At 48.2% G+C, this 11,864-nt stretch overlaps 1 protein-coding gene across 1 annotated transcript in view; it reads right to left on the reverse strand.

The window, feature by feature from the left end:
* SMPD3 (sphingomyelin phosphodiesterase 3) overlaps positions 1 to 10,014 on the reverse strand; it is a 141,592-nt gene extending 131,578 nt beyond the window's left edge. Inside the window, exon 1 of the mRNA XM_077310970.1 lies at positions 9,844 to 10,014. The gene's annotated coding sequence lies outside the window, so the exon portion shown is untranslated. The remainder of the gene's footprint in view (positions 1 to 9,843) is intronic.
* Positions 10,015 to 11,864: the final 1,850 nt, after the last annotated feature.

Genomic DNA, 11,864 nt, shown 5'->3' on the forward strand with positions numbered 1-11,864 from the left:
AAGAAGAAGAAGAAAGAAGAAAGAAGAAAGAAGAAGAAGAAGAAGAAGAAGAAGAAGAAGAAGAGTTAGTCTTTAAGATGCTACTGGACTTTTGCTCTTTTCTACGGCTACAGACTAACACCCATCTTGATCTAGCTCATGGGAAGTGTTCAATTTGCATAGTGCATGCTTCAGAAGGGGATCTCCTCATCCTAGGATCATGACTTATACTTAATCTGACCATTGGCCAAGGTCAGTATTGTCTTCTGAGACTTACAGTAGCTCTCCACGATCTCAGGTGTTCTTCTTTCCCCTCCTTCTGCCTCTAGGTTTCATCGATATGTTGCTGGTCACAGGGAATGTAACAACCGGGTTGAGAAGCTGACAGGTGGAGATGCCATGTTGGTTTCATATCCTTTCTTATCATGCCAGACTTTCCCCTTTTCTTCTCTGTTCTTACAAGGGCAGGGTTGCAGTCATTTTGCTTGTTCATTGTTCACCTTATATCTTAAGAGTGATAGTTTCTGGAGAAGGTGTGTTGCAAGCAGTATAAGAATTGCTGCGATCAGTGTGTGTGTGTGTGAATAACACTTTAAAATGAATGTTTCCTGACAGCAGATGCTCAGAACAGGGGAATATGGAGGGGAGAAATGATTTTCTCATCCTAGGATCATCCTGAAGCCCATTAGAAATGAGCAGCTCTCATTTCCAAAAGTCATCCACATAGAAAGGGATTATTCTGGCGGGTCCTTTCCAAGGAATTGGTTCTCCCCATTCCCCTAGAGCAGGGGTAGTCAAACTGCGGCCCTCCAGATGTCCATGGACTACAATTCCCAGGAGCCCCTGCCAGCGAATGCTGGCATGGGCTTCTGGGAATTGTAGTTCATGGACATCTGGAGGGCCGCAGTTTGACTACCCCTGCCCTAGAGACAATTCTGAGGCTAAATGATGGTGACTGAGTTGTTTCAACGTTACCCCCAGCTGAACCGGAGGCTGCCCAGAGAAACAAAGCAGCAATACAGGGCCATGGGGTAGTCAAACTGCGGCCCTCCAGATGTCCATGGACTACAATTCCCATGAGACCCTGCCAGCATTCGTTGGCTCATGGGAATTGTAGTCCATGGACATCTGGAGGGCCGCGGTTTGACCACCCCTTACGTGATGCAAGAACAAACTCCTCCAAGAACAGGATTGTAGGGTTTTTTTGCCATTGGAACACCAAGTCAAGATATGTTAAAATACGGACAGGGGCCATGGTTTTTGCACTATGGTTTTTGCAAAGTATCTCAGGTCTAGTGTTGACTATGGAGAGCGGCTTGTAAGCCTCTGAAGAGCCATTCTCTTCCTCCAAAGAGTCTTCCTCCCAAGTCAATGTCAGTCCAGGGCAGGGCCTGAGGGAACTTGAACCCAGGCCTCCCTGACTGCAATTCGAAACTGTACCTATTACACTTCACTGGAAACAAGAATCACCAGCCTGTAATGCACACACTTCCAATCGTAAAAATCTAATAATTACATTCCAGAAAAAGCACAGCAACGAAGCAGGACTTCTGACCACTGGCTTAGATAGAATGCTGACCGTGTTACAGGGCTGTGACTGCCTTTCACCCCTAATTCCAGATGCACCAGTCCCCTAACACCCCTCGCGAGGCATTGCTTGGTGCAGCCGTTTCCCCCTTCCTTGGGTCCGCTCAATGGTCTCCAATCTTATCTTGAGCTGTGCGGCTTGGACACCTGACTGCAATATTTCCATGGCTTCAGCCGCCTGCTAGAAATAGCTTTTGTTTGAACAAGTATTCCCTCCCAGTGTTTACAATCGAGCCTTTAAGAGCAGGGCAACGGGATGGCAAGGATAGTTCACCCGGAACGCTTTGCCCCACAAAGATGACTGAGCAAGCAAAGGAGAACCTGAGCAATGCTGAGATTATGGAGGAGGAGGAGGAGGAGGAGGAGAATTAGAAGAAAGGAAGGGTTAGATCTCCAGCGACCTCAGAAGCCTGTCTGTTCTGTGAAACCTTTAACTGACTTTCATCACCAAAATCTGTGGTTCCCATTCTGTTTTGTTTTCTCCTGGGATATCCCTGGGTCTAGTGGAGAGGGATGTTCTGATGTTCCACACTTCCCATGCATCTGGGTGTCTTATTCAGATAGGGACTGTGCCATTTTCCGAAGCTGAAAGCACCTGGAGAAATGGGTTTTCCTCATCGGAGAAGGCACTTTTACCAATGAGATACAAGTTACTTTTTCACAGTGGGGCAAATAAGACTCCTCGCCCTCACCCCAAGGCGACTTCAGGACAGGAAAACAATTGAAGGTCTGACCCTCCCCTCTTCCTATATGCTATGGTCCCAATTCAAATCAAGTTCACACACACCATGGAAGCACAGAACTTGAGAATATGCCTTTCCACCCAAGCTAAGGATGTTTCATACAGCATCCCAGAATGTCTTCCATGCTCCTGAATTAATTTTTTAAATAATTCTGCATAGACACAAGAAGGAGTTTTTATTCTTGATTTACATTTTCATTTTACAAATCAGATTTTTATGCAGACCTGGTGTTCCTCGGGGTTTGCAGGGCCCTATACAGGCACTAGCCCTACCGTACAGGTTCTTTTACCTGCACAGGGGCCAAACCTTGTCTGTTAAGATGTCAGAAATGTGGAGACCAAGAATGAAGAGAGATGGAGAAAAATAACCCTAGGACAAATAGCCATGAAATACAAGTGCAACTTCTGGCATTTCTGCTCAAGGTTCCATTGTATAAGAGCAGCACCGTCCTCATTCACAACAGCTTTAAGACATGACACCACTCTGAAGTGGGCATTATTCTGGACTCTAGTCACATTCATCCACTGGCAGGCTGGTTCTCTGGCCAGTCCTCCCAGGCATCTGCTGGGGGCAACATAATGAGGAGGGGGCCGATGTGCTGCAGGGTCTCCGCTCAGTGCCAGGATTCAGCAGCACAGGAGATGACTGGGATCCCTTCCTACACTCCCACCACTCCTGGCTGTGCTGGGCATCGGAGATGAAGTGCAGGCAACAAAATACCTGGCTAGCCTTCTCACTTCCCATCATCAGCCTGCCCACTTACCTCTGTTGAAATATGGAAGGTAAGCTCCATGGAAGGTAAGCTCCATGGACCAATCTCAAAGTGGGGCCTGGAGTTCTTCTGAAATGGTAACTGACCTTCAGACTACCAAGATCAATTTTCCTGGGGGAAATGGAAGTTTCAGCCTCTACAGTATAGCATGGATCCTAGGAGAAATGGAAGGACTTGGGTGGCCTTTTCCCACTTTTGACTGTTGAGAAACCCCTGAAACATTCTTTAGGCTTTGGGGAGCCCCAGAAGTGGCGAGATTGTGCAGAATATGGTTGGGAAACATAGCTGTGGACATGCCCACCTGGCATCCCTCCTCTTCTCGCCCCCTCGAGGCTCATCGGTGGCCATTTTAGATGGGTTGACATGACCATATATGGTCATCTCACCCAATGAATGTGTCCACACCCAACCTGAGGTCCCTCCCCTTCCCACCTCCTCCAGACCCATCATTGGCCATTTTGGTGGGGGATAAGAAGCAAGAATGAAATAGGAGAGGTAGGTCCCGGTGAAGGACCAGACACCAAGCTAGCAAAAGGGCACTGGGATTCCAATATGGTACATCAAATATAACAGACTTCCAGGGAGTCTTCAAACTTCAGTTGATTCTTAAACATCCAGAATTCTAAATAAATCCCAACGTGTTTCACTGCATAGCTTCATCAAGGGACATCAATTTCAAATGGTTTTCAACTGGAAACTTCACTTTAGAAGAACAATCTCTTAACAGAGAATCTGGAATATATGGTTTTTAACTATAACAATTCTATAAACAGCTACTCCTAGCTTAAGGGGTCCCAATATCACCCAATAAATGTTTAACACATTTGAAAACTATGTAAAAATTAATTAACTCCCACCCTTTCAGGAAACCCTTCCAGGGCTGTCAAGAAACCCCAGGGTTTCACAAAACCCTGATTGAGAAGCTGCGGGAAGCTGTGTGGACCATGCAGTAGAAGAGCACGGTTTGAGTCCGGTAGCACTATAAAAGACCGACACGATATCCATGGGTAAAAGCGGACAAGAGCCAAAGCTCGCTTCAACAGTTATTTCCTGATGTCCAAGTGGCCGCGCTAGATCTCTACATGGAATCATTTGCTGCCAAGCCCAAACTGAAGTGCTCGAGAAATGTCATCGCCCACAACTTAACCTCACCCATGCCAAAAGAAAGGCAACAAACAGCTTCGGAAACAAATCCAGACATCCTGATTAAAGACGCTGACAAAGGAGCAGCAGTTGTCGTCACCGTCAAATCAAGCTGCATTCAGTGTGCTACCTCTGTTTGCCTCAGTTCAACAAGGCCCATTATGGAGCCTAACCCCAAAATCACTGATTGTAGGACTGGAAAACAAGGTCTTAAAAGTGCTTTCCCTCTTATGCTCCATCCACTCTCCCCTGGAAGGCCAATCTATGCATTTGGCAAGGCCGAACTTGAACACACAAAACAATCTTATTCTGAGTCAGACTCTTGGTCCTTCTTGGTCAGTCTCATTGTCGTTTGCCTGGCAACAGTTCCTCTGGCGTCTTCCACATCGCCCCCAACTTAATTCTTTTAACTGGAGGCGATAGTGGGGATTGAAGCTGGGACTTTCGGTGTGCAAAGCAGATGCTCTACCCTTGAGTCATCATGGCTCTCAGAGGCCCAAGTGCGAATCCACACCCCAACCACATAAAAAAGGGGAGCAACATATAAAAGGGAAAAAAAACATAAAAACAACATAAAAAGGGGAAACTGCCACACAGTGTGTAGGATTGTTTTATTGTGGTTTTAATTGCTCTTTTATGTCTTATTTATAGGACAATGTTGTGAGCTGTCCTGAGCCGGTGTTGCTGGGAGGGGCAGAGTAGAAATCAATAAATAAACAAACAAATTAATTAAAATATGCAGTCAATACACAAAGCAGAGAAAAGAGGGAGAGAGGAGGAGGAGAGAGAGAGAGGTGGGGGGGGGGAGTAATAGCATTATTCAAAACCCCAAGATGTCAGAAAAGACCACAAGGGTCAACGGGTTTGAAGCAAAGATACAAAACAATCTGCACAAAATAAATATAGACTATCATAAATTACAGTGTGCTTTTGTTTCATATATGGGTGTGTTAAACCAATCAGTCTTCGTGGCTTTTTGCATATCTTGCGCACAAGGCCATGCACAGGGAGAGGGGAGACTGAATAAAATAAATAATACAAAAATTGAATCAATGAAAACCTATTCACAATGGTACCAGACAGAAAAAATAACAGAAAAAGAGTTTTAAAAAAAGGGGAAAGTGAGAAAGAACTAATTAAATAATTAATTAAGAAGTTTCATGAAGATTCTAGAATGTCTTGCAACCCCCTTCCTTCTAAAACCCCTGTGCATAGGGCTGCTTGTGCATTAGATAATGTTGGGAGGTTTGTGTGTGTGTGTGTGTGTGTGTGTGTGTGCGTGTGTGTCCCCAGTCTCTTGTTTTGATTCTCAAATCCCCACTCAGCCATGACATTTGCTGGGTGACTTTAAGCCAGTTTCTTTCCATCAGCACTGCGGCCCTCCAGATGTCCATGGACAACAATTCCCATGAGCCCCTGTCAGTGAACGCATGGACATCTGGAGGGCCGCAGTTTGACCACCCCTGAGCTAAACCGACCTCACAGGGTTGCTTGTAAAGGTAAAAGGAAGAGGAGGAGGCCAATGAACATTGCCCTGAGCTCCCTATTTGGAAAGATTACACAGTGCCAAATAAATAAATTCAGTAAAACAACAGGAGAAATCTTCCACTAGCCGGTTTCCATTTATCACGTTAAAATAAATACATATATTTATTTAAAATATTTATACTTATTTCTGCTTCCCAGTCGGTGGGAGTCAGATCAACACACCTCCTTTGAGCTGGGTGCCACTTCTGCAGGCTATTTAAATATGTCCCACATGGGAAAATATTTTTATACATGCCTGTAGCTGCCAAGCTAAGCAGGGTCAGCTCTTTTTAGTACTTGGATGGGAGACCACAAACTACGTCCAGGGTTGGTGCACAGAAGCGGGCAGTGACAAGCCACCTCTGAACGTCTCTTGCCTTGCAAATCCCCATGATGGGGTCACCACAAGCATGATGGCAAAGCAAGCAAACAACAGCTCACAATCACACCCCCAGAGAGCCATAAGATGACCTCAAATGGGGTGAACAGAATCTAAAACGATGACGGGCTACAACCTTTCAAGCCAAGAGTATCCATGAGCTGGAAACCCTCTTCCAGAGAAGACCATCTGCAGCTCTGTTAGTTTTAGAGGTGTAGGGTGCATCCATGCACAGGGGATCAGGGCAGCAGTCAAACATTTGCTTCAGTCAGATATTTGATTCCTTCCGCTGCAGTCTGGAATGCTACATGCCAGGAGACTTCTCTCTGGAGACTTCTGCTCCTGGGTTTCAGCTCGGCATGGACTCAGTGTTCTGTACAGCAGCCTAACACAAGGGCTTTCCAAGTCACCACGGCGCCATCCTAAGCAGAGTTATGCCTTTCTAAGTCCACTGAAGTCAATGCATGGGCTTAGAAGAGCACAACTCTGCTTAGGGCGATAAGGGAAGGCTACACTTCTCGAAATGCTTTCCTGGGAGGAAGTGAAACAGGGCTTCCTCCTGTGAAGGTCTGCTGAGGTTTGCTCCCAATTTTGCTGACCAGCTGGGCTCCCCCACACACTTTGATATCCTTTTCTCATTTTTAAGATCGACCTGGCACTGACTTCTCAACGTGTACTTTTTAATGAACCCCCCTGAGTAACAGACCAGCAGCTCAGCAGAAAACGATCCTCCATTGATGAACGGCAGTCCCTAAAGAGCAACCGCGGTGGGAAAAATCTGTTCCTTCCGATGGGCAGGGGCAGAGACTGGCAATGCCAAGACACTGGTTTGCGCACGCTCTGCCACACTTGGCTTCTCTGAAGCAACTGGTGCTAGACCAGGCATGAAGCGGAGTGCACATGAGCAGGCAGGAAAGATGCCTTACACTGAATCAAGTTCAATGGTCTGTCAAGGTCAGCATTGTCCTCTCAGACTGGCAGTGGCTCTCCAGGGTCTCAGACAGAAGGCCTTCACATCACCCACTCTCTGGTCCTTTTAACAGGAGATGGAGGGACTCAACCTGGGGCCTTTTGCATACCAAGCAGATGCTCTACCACTGAGCCACAGCCCCAGAACAAGTACCCATCAGCCTACATCACATAGTCAAGAATGTGACCCTTGACTTTGACTGTGAGTCTGGAACAGTTCCCGGGCTTTTCGATCCTTCCTTCCTTCCTTCCTTCCTTCCTTCCATCCTTCCTTCCTTCCTTCCTTCCTTCCTTCCTTCCTTCCTTCCTTCCTTCCTTCCTTCCTTCCATCCATCCATCCATCCATCCATCCATCCCCAGGGGGGACCTAAAGCAACTCACACCCCTCTCCCCTCCCCTCCTCTATCCCCACAACAATCCTGTGAGGTAGGCTAGACTTAGAGAGTTTGGTTGGCCCAAGGTCACCCAGAACGCTTCCATGGCAGATCAGGGATTGGAACCCAGCCTCCCGGATCCTAGTCCTCCATTATAATCACGACACTACATTGTGTTACCGTGACTACTCTGCATCTGTAGGGGGGGAAATGTAATGCTTGGGCTTGGACTGACTCTTTAACTTACTGGGAAAGTTTTCAGTGGGCCACCGCCAGGAAGGGACAGGTGGACCCTGCAACATTACAGACCCAGGTGTCAGTGATACAGTAGCCATGGGAGTCGTGGTCTCTCTCCAAGCCAAGCAACCCCTGAGCTCAAGGGCCACTTGGCTGAACCTGCTCCAGGGTTGTTTTAAGGTCCCTATGCATGCCTGGTTGCAGCTCATTGGTGTCTCCATTCAAAAGTGTGCTTCAAAAGAGTGGGATCCACCCCTTTCCCACACGGAGCATGTAAAACCAAGGTAGGGGAAGTGCTTCAAGAGATCCACAGCAATTTACCTGGAACTTCACTTCTAGAACTCCCAGAGAATTTGCATGAGTCTCTTGGACCCATCCCCCTTTTTCTTCCTCTTCCAAACCCGTCCCCCGACCCGCCAGCTTCCCTTAGCCGAGAGGCTTTTCCATCGGCACATTGATGGCTCAGCAGCCCGCTATAAAATGGCCAGCGGAGTCTGAAATCCTATTATCCACTCCTGCCGGATGCTCAAAAGAAACAGGGCAGCCCCACTTTGTCCCGAAGAGCCAGTAGCCCCTCCAAGGACCGAACACGCCTACCCTGGAGCCGCGGTGGGAAATGTCCATGAGAAATGGAACCATTCATGCACACCCACTCCCGAAAAAAATGGCTGACATTATTTAACCGGCACACAAAAGAGCCGATCCTGGAATGAGCCACCTTTGTTCACGAGCCTGGCTGGCATTTATTGCCGTTTTTCTGGGAAGACCTTGCTGAGCCGCTGGCTTTAAAATCTTCCATATGCCCATCACTGGTCAGGCTGGCCCCCCGGATCCATAGGAGCCTGCTTCCCCTGTCCAGAAAAAGCCAGATGGCCGATTGCTAATTGGTTTGCTCCCGTATTAAACCAGCCATGCCTTACAGTGGCCATCTCCTCCCCCCCCCCCCAGCCTCAGGAGGCATTTGCATGGCTCTTTCTCATGTGGCAGCCATGCGCCTCCTTGCAACTTCAGACTGACGTTCTCCACGCCCAAAAGAAGCACTTCGCCGAATCGCCTCTCTCCCGAGCAGCTGACCTCTTTTCACTCATCGCTGGCCGAGAAATCGTAAAGCAACAATAATCTGTGTTTCCTCCCCCCCCCCCCACTGCACACAGAGCACCGCCTCCCTCCGCCTTTTACACTTGATGTGGGACAAAGCAAGAAATCCGATCTGATTCAATGGCTCCGGAAAAAAGAGCGCAGACCAGTTAGACAAGCCGACCCGTGGCAGGGGTGTCCTTCTCTTGCACTGGCTGTTCCGTGGCACCGACTGTGCATGCCCTGCCGGTCTCCCATCTGGGGAGTCCACAGCAGATGGCACAGCGGGCAGTGGTCAAATTCAGCCGCCGAGACGAAGGCTTGGGATTTGGACACGTGCCCACCCATGCTGTCTTCTCAGCCGCTGCTCTGGCAGTCGCTGGCCTGTGCCCACCCACAGCTGGGTCCCCGATCCTTGCCAGCCACCCACCGAGAGAAATCCCACTGTGCCACCCCCACCCCCCTAAATGGATGGGGAGGCATTGGAGGGAGAGGCAGGGAAGCATGTGAGAAAACCTCAGCCGCTGCCTCAGATCACTCCGCTTGCTCCTCTCCCTGCATCAGGGCTGCTCACCAGCATGGCACTGGGATTCCATGCAGAGGTTTCACTGGGGAGGGGGGGCACCTCCCAAGTTTAGGAAGGGCATGTGTGGCGGCACTCCTCCCGGCAAAGCCTCTGTTCCGCCAGAAGCCTCCCCCAAGTCCCGACTGGGCTGCATATCCTGCAGCTTGCCTGGCAGGAATCCCCCCCCCCCATGCCACTGAATCCTTGAGCCAGAAAAAAACCAAAGACGTTTCCATCAAAGAGCAAAAGCCGGTATGGGGGATAGGGTGGGGGTGGCACGATCCGGTCTACACGACCCCCCACCCGCCCACCCCTTTCCCTTCTCCAAATCCCCAAGAACGAACTTCACACACAGACCCACGCACACACCCCCGGGAAGCGGAAGGCGTGCGAAGCAGGCGAGAAGGAGAAGCTCAAAAAGAGGGCACACCCCCTCCCCACACACACACCGTGGAAAGGGATCGATCCCTACGGGCTCCGCGCTCCCTTACCGTGCCTGCCCGAGGAGGAAGTCGCCTCCCGCTTCCATGCTTTCGGGCGCGGCGGCGGCAGCACGCGAGAGGCTCAGCACCTGGCCGCTGAACAGCTCCCCACACTGGAGCCGCGGGCAGGCAGCGCGCAGCCTAGCCATGCGCGGCTCCTCTGGCAGCGGCAGCCGCTGGCTCCAGCCTCCGCCCCGCCCCCGGCTCCTGCGATTGGCTCCGCCGAGGGATGCTGCCGCGACCGCTCCTCCCCCTCCCCTCCCCTCCCCTCCCCTCCGCCGCCGCCGCCTCTCCGGCAAGCGACGCTCAGCCCAGGGGCCACCGAACGGCCAGCCAGCGCCCAGGGCCTTGGGACTACATTTCCCAGGCACGACTCGCCTCTGGAGCAAGGGTCTCTCGCAGGGCGTCCCGGGAGTCGTAGTAGTTCTGAGAATGTCAGCTGTCCTCTATTGCTTTCTTCTCCACGGGTCGAGACAAGGTTGGCCAAAGTGGTTTACAGAGGCAGGGGTCCAGATTTTAGAGAAGGAGAAGAACGAGTCATGATGATCAGTTTCAGGCCAGGAGATTCCTGGCGATTTAAGGTGGAACCTGAGAATGTTTGGGGCTTGGGGAGGGGTCTTAACTGGGGATAATGCTGTAAAATCCACCCTCCATTTTCTCCAGGAGGAGCAATCTCTGTAGTCTGGTTGTAATTCTGGGAGATCTTCAGGCTCCAGCTGGAGGATAGCTAAGCACGAATTTAGAATGCTTTGGGCTGATCCTGAGCTGAGCTGGGTGTTGGACTAGATGGCCTGTATAGCCCCTTCCAACTCTATGATTCTATGATTCTATGACCGTGAGAGGCAAATATATAATAAAATAGGATTCTAAGTTCCAGGTTTATTTTGTGGTAGTAAGAGCTTCTGTAAAGGCTTCCTTATTTTAACTTGCTTTATAAAGAACTTCCTTGTGACTAGTTTATCAAGCAGTAAACCGGTTTCCAGAACACTGGTTTCAAATCATAAATCATCAGGATTATAGAGCTCTTAACAAGAACAGCGTATGTAATCCCCATTTCTGGGATATTCCTTTAACATACAAAACCTTGCCCTTGTATCTCCAAATTTTGGAGGCACACAAATTAAAAAGAGCATTTCTATTAGCCTTAACATCTTTCCCTCAAATCTCACCCAAGGTAGATGTTTGAAGATCCCTTCTCTGGAGAGATACTGTTTGCATGGGTGTAGTGTCCCTGAAACATTATACTACATACTCGTGGAATGTCCTAAGTTTGCTCTATATTGTTGCCCTTTATAGCTAATTATTTGAAGAAACTGAGAAACATTGGATTAAAATTATACTGTGTGAGGAATTCCGCAATTATTGTAAAAGTAGCTAAATCTTTGCTGGCCATTTTAAATGAAAATCTTTTCATGATGATATCTGTAACTGAAATTGTTAAAATTTTTAGTTTTATGCTTTGCCAATAAAGATACTCAAATAAATAAATAAATAAATAAATAAATAAATAAATAAATAAATAAATAAATAAATAAATAAATAAATAAATAAATACTCTGACTCCCTTCAAACTCAGTGGAGGATGGCAATCCTGATAACGTCCAACCAAAATTAATTAATTAATTAAAAATTAATTAATTGACATTCCATAGCATTACAACATATAAGGGAGAAAGTCAAACAACTAGAGATATACATAAACAACAAAAGAACAATTGTAAAAAATATATGCTAAAATAACTTAATTCCAATTTTTAGAACTTCCACCAAATTTTTTGCAAAATGACACAAAACAATGTGCAGTGTTCACTAGAACTCACCCTCAGTCTCTGGGGGATCCTTAAAAGAAGGAGGAAGAGAAGAAAATGATGTTTCCGGGCATGATTTTTACTATTCTTAATGCCGGCCATATAGGGTTTGGTGGGAGGTTTGGTGGCAAGGACTTGTGCAGGGGAAGCGAACTGTGTAGTTTGGTAGTTGGCTATGATTCCAGATCAGGGCCCACCTGGAGGGTGACAATCCTAACTGAC

This window comes from Paroedura picta, chromosome 14, assembly GCF_049243985.1.
Source record: "Paroedura picta isolate Pp20150507F chromosome 14, Ppicta_v3.0, whole genome shotgun sequence".
NCBI classification, from domain to species: domain Eukaryota; kingdom Metazoa; phylum Chordata; class Lepidosauria; order Squamata; family Gekkonidae; genus Paroedura; species Paroedura picta.